This window comes from Prionailurus viverrinus, chromosome A1, assembly GCF_022837055.1.
Source record: "Prionailurus viverrinus isolate Anna chromosome A1, UM_Priviv_1.0, whole genome shotgun sequence".
NCBI lineage: Eukaryota > Metazoa > Chordata > Mammalia > Carnivora > Felidae > Prionailurus > Prionailurus viverrinus.
In genome coordinates, this window is record NC_062561.1 from 193,361,482 (window position 1) to 193,370,105 (window position 8,624).

Genomic DNA, 8,624 nt, shown 5'->3' on the forward strand with positions numbered 1-8,624 from the left:
AAGAAGCTTTTCCCAGGTCTCAATCTATATACTCTCTTTCTTCTCTGAGTTATTCTTTAGGCCCTGAGTTTCATGGTGGGCTCTCCTGTGATTTAATGGTTCCTGTATATGTCAATCCAATGAAATAAGAAAATCAGTAAGTGGTATCTACTGAGCACTTAATACATTGAGGCATTAGTATAAACTCTATCGTATTTAAGCCTTAAAATCAATTCATGCGGTAGCACCTACTGTTATCCCCATATTACAGATGAGGAAAACTGAGGCACCGAAATGTTAAGGGTCTTGCTCAATGTCACACCACCAGGCTTGAGTCCAGATCCTGTGACTTTAACCACTGGACTGACCGTAGCCTAAAAACGCCCTGCATCTTTCACGGAACCACGTACTGCTTTGGGGTTTCATTTTCAGTGAGAGAAATTGTAAAGTGATCTAAATTTGACTCCTGACTTCTCAAGGCTATTCACTCACCTAATATGTATGGAGAATGTTTCACTATCCTAGATGCTGGGGATAAGATGAAAAAGACACAGCCCCTGCCCACAAGCCGCTCATAGTCACCAAGGAAGGCCTCACTGACTTTTGGAATTGAATTACCACAAACATAAGCCAATTACCGGAAGCCTCAAGCGGGTACCTCTGAGTTCAGCGGCTACTTTAAGAAGCACTAAGCCGTAGGGACAGCACAGTATTGATACGTAAGAAGCCTGCGGCTTCCCAGACCGCCAATAATTTGCTATGTGACATCCAGGACGCAATATTCTATCAGCTCATGTATAAAATTGAGAGGCTGGGCCACACCGGTGAATTCACAAGTTAGCCTATCGTCCAAATCCCCTATTCAATCATTTCTATTTTAACACCAATAAGCACTGGGTTAATGGATTAGGCAATGAATGATTGACTTTGGTTGATGTTCTAAGATTTTGAACAACTCGGAGAGAAGGGAGCTCTCCTCAGCCACTGCCCTTTCACAATATACAGTCTATTCTCATTGTTTGTGGATTCCTTATTTGTGATTTTGCCTATTGATTAAATGTTGAGGAACCCAAAAACCAAGCCCACGGTGCTTTTTCAGTTATTCACAGGCGTGCTCAGGGTGGGAAAAAAAAAAATTGAGTTGCCCAGGATACAGGTCTGACATGCGGTCATACAAGGAGATGCTCTGCTTCCTTGATTCAGCTTTCATACTGGAGACAAGTGTCATTTTCACATTCTATTTAGTACCACATTTTTTGCATTTTTGTGCTTTTTGTTAGTGATTTCACTCTTTGAAATAGCTTCCAAGTCTGGCCCCGAAGTACTATTTAGCATTCCTAAGCACATGAAGACAATGTGCCTTACGGAGAAAATGTGTGTTAAGTTTCACTGAGGCATGAGTTACAGTGCTGTTGTGCATGAGTTTAATGTTAAGGAATCAACTATATTGTTAAGTTAGGCATCGCTAAACAAGACCACGCATAGAACAAGGTTATGTATTGATGTGTTGATGAAATGTTGTGACTATAAGCTCTCAGGAACCTGACCCCGTATTTCCCCTAGAAACAATAACTCAGTTTTCACTAATCCATTGTTCATGGCAACTTTATAGAACAAAGTTGTCACAATGAGAACCAACAGTATTTGTGACCCTGCAAGAAAAGAGTTCTTTACAGAGGTCGCTGAGTCAAAGCAAGGAGTAAGCTATGATTTTATAGGTTTAATCACTTAAAACAATGTAAAAGAAAAAAAGGGCAGTATTGATAACACTTTGAATGCCTTCAAGAAGTGGGACAAAGTCACCTCTGAAGACCAAGACTAAGGGTGGAATGGGAGATCGCTTTTCAATATGAGCCATTATGCACTTTGGGGTTTTTTTAAGCCATAGATTGCTTAAACCATCACAACAGTGATGGTTTATAGTGATTTATAGTGGTAAAAACAGGAGAAAAATTCATTAAATATCCCTAGTTCTCCTTGCCTTCCCACTCCAAGAAACACCAATAAATCACTTTTCCCTATCAACAGATATTGTTCACTTTACCCGTTTCTTGATCTATAAAATGGAGAAAGTCATGGTATATATCTTATGGTTCTCGTATAGACCAGAAGAAGTAACGTAAATGAAAGAGTCCTGCCACTAGAATGTAAGCCACAGCTATAAGTAAGGCACAGCATAAGCTGGTACAAAGTGGAGTTAGGAGAATCATTGTTTCTGGAGGCTTAAGTCTGGACAGAACCTCTCAGGTCATGGGGACATATTCCTGGCTGTCCCCATTTGCCTCCTCCCTACTATGGCCCTTTGGTTTGAGTGATCACCGTTGGTTTTCTATGGCTCATGTCAGCACCAATTATCATCAAAAGGTAGTGTTTAAATGCATAAACTTTGGAGTTACACACTTCTGAGTTGAATTCTGACTCAAACATTTACTGGTTATAGGATTTGGCTCAAGTTAGTTAACACCTCTGAGCCACAGTTCTCTCATCTGGAATGAAGGAAAGTCTCTTCGATGAGCAACTGTTATGAAGATTAAATGGGATTTTTAATCAAGGTCCTCTGAGAGGTAGATGCTAAGACAGAAATGTGTAAAAAATGTATTCAGATGGAGAATATAACAAGTGTATAGAGTTTGTTTGGAGTGATGAAAAAATTATAAATAGTAGTGATGGTTAAACAAATTATAAATTTAACTGGTGCCACAGAATTAGACACTTAAAAATGTTTAAATGGCAACTTTTTTGTTTTATTTCACCACAATTTGTAAAACATGAATTTAAGGGAAACATCTCTGAGACAAAATGGAGACGGACCTAGGAAAGCCATCGGACTATAAACACAGGTATGATCCCAAATGAAGAACAAAAAAGAACAAAAAGAGTCTTAAACCATAATGCAGTTGTAAGTAAAGTTCACCAAGGCCATCAGGGGACTTAGGGTCTCCCAGGAATGGGCCTCTTTAGTGCCCCTGCTGCTCTCAGTCACAGGCTGGGAGCAGCCCATGTGGAGCAGGTTATAGGCAAGAAGACATTGATAGATTTCAAAGCATAGCAGCTGGGACAATTGAGCAATTGGGTTCTCTGAAGCTAGAGGTCCAAAAGGCTTATTCTCATGGCTTCAGAGGGATCATACCCCTTAAGGTGCCTGTATCTTCGAAAGGTGGAGGAGAGTAAAAGTAATGATAATTTCTATAGCAACTACCAAAATCATCATTATTAACTATTGTCATCTTTATCATTAACTCAGTGATGTTTGCTGTAACACACAAACAATGGTAATCAAGTCATTTCAAAGATTTTGTGCTAGTTGTAGTAGGTCTTACTGCAATATTCATCCAGGTATCTTAAATTGCATTACAAACACTGTAATTTTTAAACCTCTGTTTCTTCGAAGTGCAGGATGACAAGGTGGCACTCGATAATAAACAACGGTCAAGGGGCGCCTGGGTGGCGCAGTCGGTTGAGCGTCCGACTTCAGCCAGGTCACGATCTCGCGGTCCGGGAGTTCGAGCCCCGCGTCGGGCTCTGGGCTGATGGCTCAGAGCCTGGAGCCTGTTTCCGATTCTGTGTCTCCCTCTCTCTCTGCCCCTCCCCCGTTCATGCTCTGTCTCTCTCTGTCCCAAAAATAAATAAACGTTGAAAAAAAAAATTTAAAAAAATAAATAAAATAAAAAAATAAACAACGGTCGAGATGTTAATGGAACAATGCCTTCAAATCCTGCAGTTTTCAAGTCTAGCACGTGCCTCCATTGGCTTGGGTACTGTCACATTGTCACACGACTCATGCATCATCTGCCTAAACCACTTCACCATCTCTGGTCCACATAACCAACAGAGAGAAGTCAGTGTGGACTTTCCCTCCTCAAAAGTCAACCAGAAAGCAGTTTCAAAGCAGATAATGCCATCTTCCTATTCATGGCTTCAAGATTACAATCCTGCAACTTCCCATTGAGACACCTAGGGTGATTCCTGTGCCCTGAAGACAAGACATGTTTCACTGCAGTATTCCCTTAAGAAAAAAAGTATATGACACTCAAATATAATGTGAAGAAAATCATTTCTCTGTCTTCCCATAAGAAGTTAGTCAGTTTTGTTTAAAAATCAGAGTAGATGACTGGGAGAGAAAGGTAGATAGACAGCATTTCCACTTTTGAAACTGTTATCTTTCCCTAGTCATTTAATTAGACAGAATGCAGTATATTTTACATATTCTTTAGGAGAAAAATGAATCTGTAAGGAAGCAGTAAAATCTTTAACAACAAAGCAAGGAGGTTCCTTTCTATTGCTATGCTTTCCACCAAGTAAAGGTTGCTATGTGTCTTCCCATTATGATTCCCCTTACTCTTGTCTTACAAAATACCTATCTCTGTGACCAGAGGGGCAAGGCACGTGACCCTTGATTGGTCCAAGCAACAGTCATGTGACTTAGGTAGGCCAATGAGCGTCCTTCCCTCATATGTTTATATACCGAAGGGGAGAGGATGGGACCAAGAATGGGAACCAGGTCTTCTCTCCTTCCTCAAAGGTAACTAACCTTGTTTTATTAAAGTCTGAACTTCCTTTTACCACATGAAGGAAAACCTTATATTGTAAAAAACAGAATGAACACAGAAACAATGCTGGAGAAGAAAATAGAAATTAAAAAATCTGTCAGTCCTGATGACACTTCAAACTCTTTGTCCAGTCCATTCTGGAGCCAGCTCTAATCACTTTTCTAACAATAATAGTTGGGCTACATCATTTAAGATGTCATGAACCCACAAGAAAAAGACTACCTACTAGATAGGCACCCTGAGGACAAAAGCCTCTGAATTAGGGGAAAAGGTTACACTTATAGAATTTTTTTCTTGTATATCCTAATAATTGCCCCTTAGCTCACAGTAGGATGTGTGTTGATATGAAGGGAAGAGACTGAATCACCTGGGACTGAAAGTCATTGCCTTGTGGAGGATGACATAAATCATCTAAAAGTCAGTACTTATTCCTTTGAGATGAGCTAGAGATCTAACATCTTAGACCTTTGGTATCAGCAGGCAAATCAGAACAATTAACTTTCACAAAGATTTTATAAACTAGTCCAGTCCTAAGGAAGGTGTTATAGTTATTGAGGGATCGCAGTCAACATTTGTGATCCCAAGAAGCTATTAGTTACACAATTATTAGAACCAAGATTCAACCTAAGCCACAATAGGATGCTGAAATAGGGGGTTCAATGGCAGAATGTTCAAGTCTTCTTCCATTTAAAGATACCAATTGGCAGCCACTTGTCCCATTGGATGAGATGGCATGTAAGGCAAATGTAGAAGGATTTAGAAGGTTTTCAGCTCTTTAGGTTAAGAGGGAAATAGACCCTTTCAGTTGGTAGTCTTTCTTCTCACCCCCAAGCAGGAAATAGTACTCAAGACCAAAACAATGTCTAGGAAAGCAAGTGCAAAAAGGGCAGAATTGCACCACACTGAGCCCTCAGGGATAGATAATCTGGTAGTTCTGGGCATAGATAAAGCTGAGAAAGACACCAACCATAGGCCTCTCGAGCAAGGTGGTCATACCCACTTTTCATACCATTGCTCACCTGCCTGAAGCTGTCAGAATCCTCTGGATAAGTAAAGGTCACTGCTGGTTGGTTACATTGGATGAAGCCATCTGCTACAAAATGAATTCCAAATATAGAATGTAGATCTCATCTGGAAAATGTGGGTTAGATAGTTCCCATTACTGCCATATTTGACAGTATGCTAAGAGATTTGGTCCAGGTTTGAGACACAAACCCCACACTGCCCTCAATTCCAACAGCAGCTCTACTATTTATCGTCACAAACCCATTATGTCTATTACTCCATGGGTACCCTGCTAGTCCCAAGAGAAAATGATGAAATGTCACAGTTTTCATAGTTATCCAAGTATAAAAATATTTTACTTGAGTCGATCTGAAAAGTCTCATTCCTTACAGATTATATAAACATCCAGGTCTCATGAATAAAGGACCTGCTCCCTTTCCTTTTAATCCTACTGATTCTCATACTCTTGGAGAAGAACACTGCAGGAGAGAGAAAATCTTCCTGGCTGGATCTACTACTGGTACATGCTGGGCTTCTCAGCTGGGTCCTCACTGTTCTTAGCAATGCATGGATCTCCCTAGTCACCAGACCACATGGACATCTTTATCTTGACTCCAAGTTATAGTTCCAAATTCAACTGCTCTAAAGCCTTAACATTTATTTCAAGCCTTTAGCACAACTTTACCACTTTATTCTGAGCACAAGGCCCTTCTTACACTCTTCAAACATAGGGTTTCTACTATGAGCTTCTTTATCTCACATCTGTCCCCACTTATCTCTTCCCTTTGCCTCAACCCTACCTACCTCCTACTCATCTCAACTAGAGAGTCAAGATAGCAGCCTCTCACCTATGTTCTCTCTCCAAATTCTCTCCCCTCCAATCCATCCTGAACACTGCCTACCAGCTTAATATTGTATTATAGCACCTCTCTGACCATTTCACAAATATACTCCATTTACATCAGATCCCTATTACCTAAACAGGTTCCTGGCCTTGGTCTCAAGGCCTCAACCAAAACCTGCCTTTCTAGAATCTCATATTATTCTTCCCTTCTAGACAGGCATGCTCCAATCTTGCCTCAGGCTTCTTTGCCTCTGCACCATTGTTCAAGTCATTTCTACCACCTCAAATGCTCTCTCCTCATTGCTGGCTATTCCATTAACTCCCCACAACCTCAGTGCCAGATGATACAGTGCTGACTACATGAAGTCCTGCCTCATTATAACTATTGCATCCACACACTCCAAGGTCTTTGTAGCAATGCTAATTCATATACAAGCAGATAATTACTGAGAGGCATCTATATGCTACACACTATGCTAAGCACTAGGATACGATCATAGAAATAACAAAGAGAGTGGGGTGGACAGTAAATAAGTAGTAAGGAATAGGACAGGGTTAAGTACATGTTGTTATGGAATCCACATATGTGAACCCATCAATGCTTGTGACCCAATGCTTGATGGGTCCAAGATTTCCTGGAGGAAATGATATATATACATCTAAGTTAAATCCTTTAGGGGAAGTGAGAATTATCCAAATGACGACGTGGAGAAGCAAAGGGCCAGTTTTCAGCACAGAAAATGATGTATCCAAGAAATGCATATGGTTCAATATAGCTGGAGAAAAGAATTCAAAGAGGTGCTGGAGTAGTGACAAAAGGCGAGAAAAGGAAACACACTAGCTCATCAAGAGGTGTGTGGGCCATCTGTATGAGCTAGAACTTGAATCTGAGAACAGTCGGGAAAATTGCAGAGGTGTTCACAATCCTATTTGCATATGGTGAGGCCTTCATGCAAAGATTGTGAATTAAGAAATCAAGTTGTTGCAGATAAGTAGACAAAAGATGCAGGTAGTACCCACTAATAGAGTTCCATGAGGATAGAAAGTAGACTGATTTGAAAGCTATTAAGGAGGTACAATCAACATGATTAGCCACTGACCAGGTCAAGGTGGGGGATGAGAGCCAAGGGTGACACTCAGGTTTCTGGCTTAAACAACTATTTGGATAGGAGGACCATTTACAAGGATGAGGAAAGCTGGAATAGAAGTAGTTTGGAACGAATAAAATATAAAACGCCTATGAGATTTTCAGAGCATGAGGTCTTACTCTCCAACAAGTAAACCAACTGGTCTGGCATTCAAGAGAATAACCTGAGCTTAAGTTTTCAATTTGGGAATCATCATGTACCGGTAAATGGTCAGCAAGGCACTAGAGATGATTAAATCAACCTAGATAAAGTTTAGGTCATGAAGACAGATGAGGGCAATGATGAATAAAAATAGAAGGTACCCGGGAGAAAGTTTCAGAACAACAGGAAAGTGGAAGGCCCAGATGTAGATGCTGAGGGAGGGTGATGCCGTGCAAGCCAAGGAAAGAAAGAATTTCAAGGAGAGACTTCTGAGAAGTCAAGTAAAACAAGGGCAAGCAATCATCCTTTGGATTTAAGCACAAAGAAATCACAGATGACCATGGAGAAGGTGTTTGTATGAAGTGGTGGGATCAGATACCAATTGCACCTATAAGGACACCTTTCACATACAGGGAGTCAGACTCTGTGTCTCCTGGAACTCATGAAAGACCCCCAACTAACCCAGGAGCTAAGGGATCCACACTTGTGCACCTTACACAGTATCTCATACACACGAGGCATTCAATAAAGACTTCTAGAAAATAAACACACCCTGATGTTTCTCTTTTCAAACACCTCATTTGGAAGCATTGTAAAAGTTACTTGAGAGAGGAGAGGATAAAAGATGTTTACAGCTGCTCATTGACCATATGTGGCATTTGTCTAACTCCCCCGTCATTTCCAGGTATTTATCATGCCCTTTCTTGCTACCTTTACTCCTGAGCCAGTAGACAAGTTTGATGAGCTGTGGAAGCTTAAGGCAGGGTCTGGACCAAGGAATCCACCAGAGCTTCCCCTCCGCCTATTTGCATTTAGTTGATGCTGCTAAATATAAACACTTGAGCAAAATAAAAATAAACTAGGCTGATTTTGCTCCCAATTATTTCTGCCGGGGCTCCCTGGGACTTCACTCAGAGAGTGGCCACTCATCACTCAGACATACAGGAGAACCACATC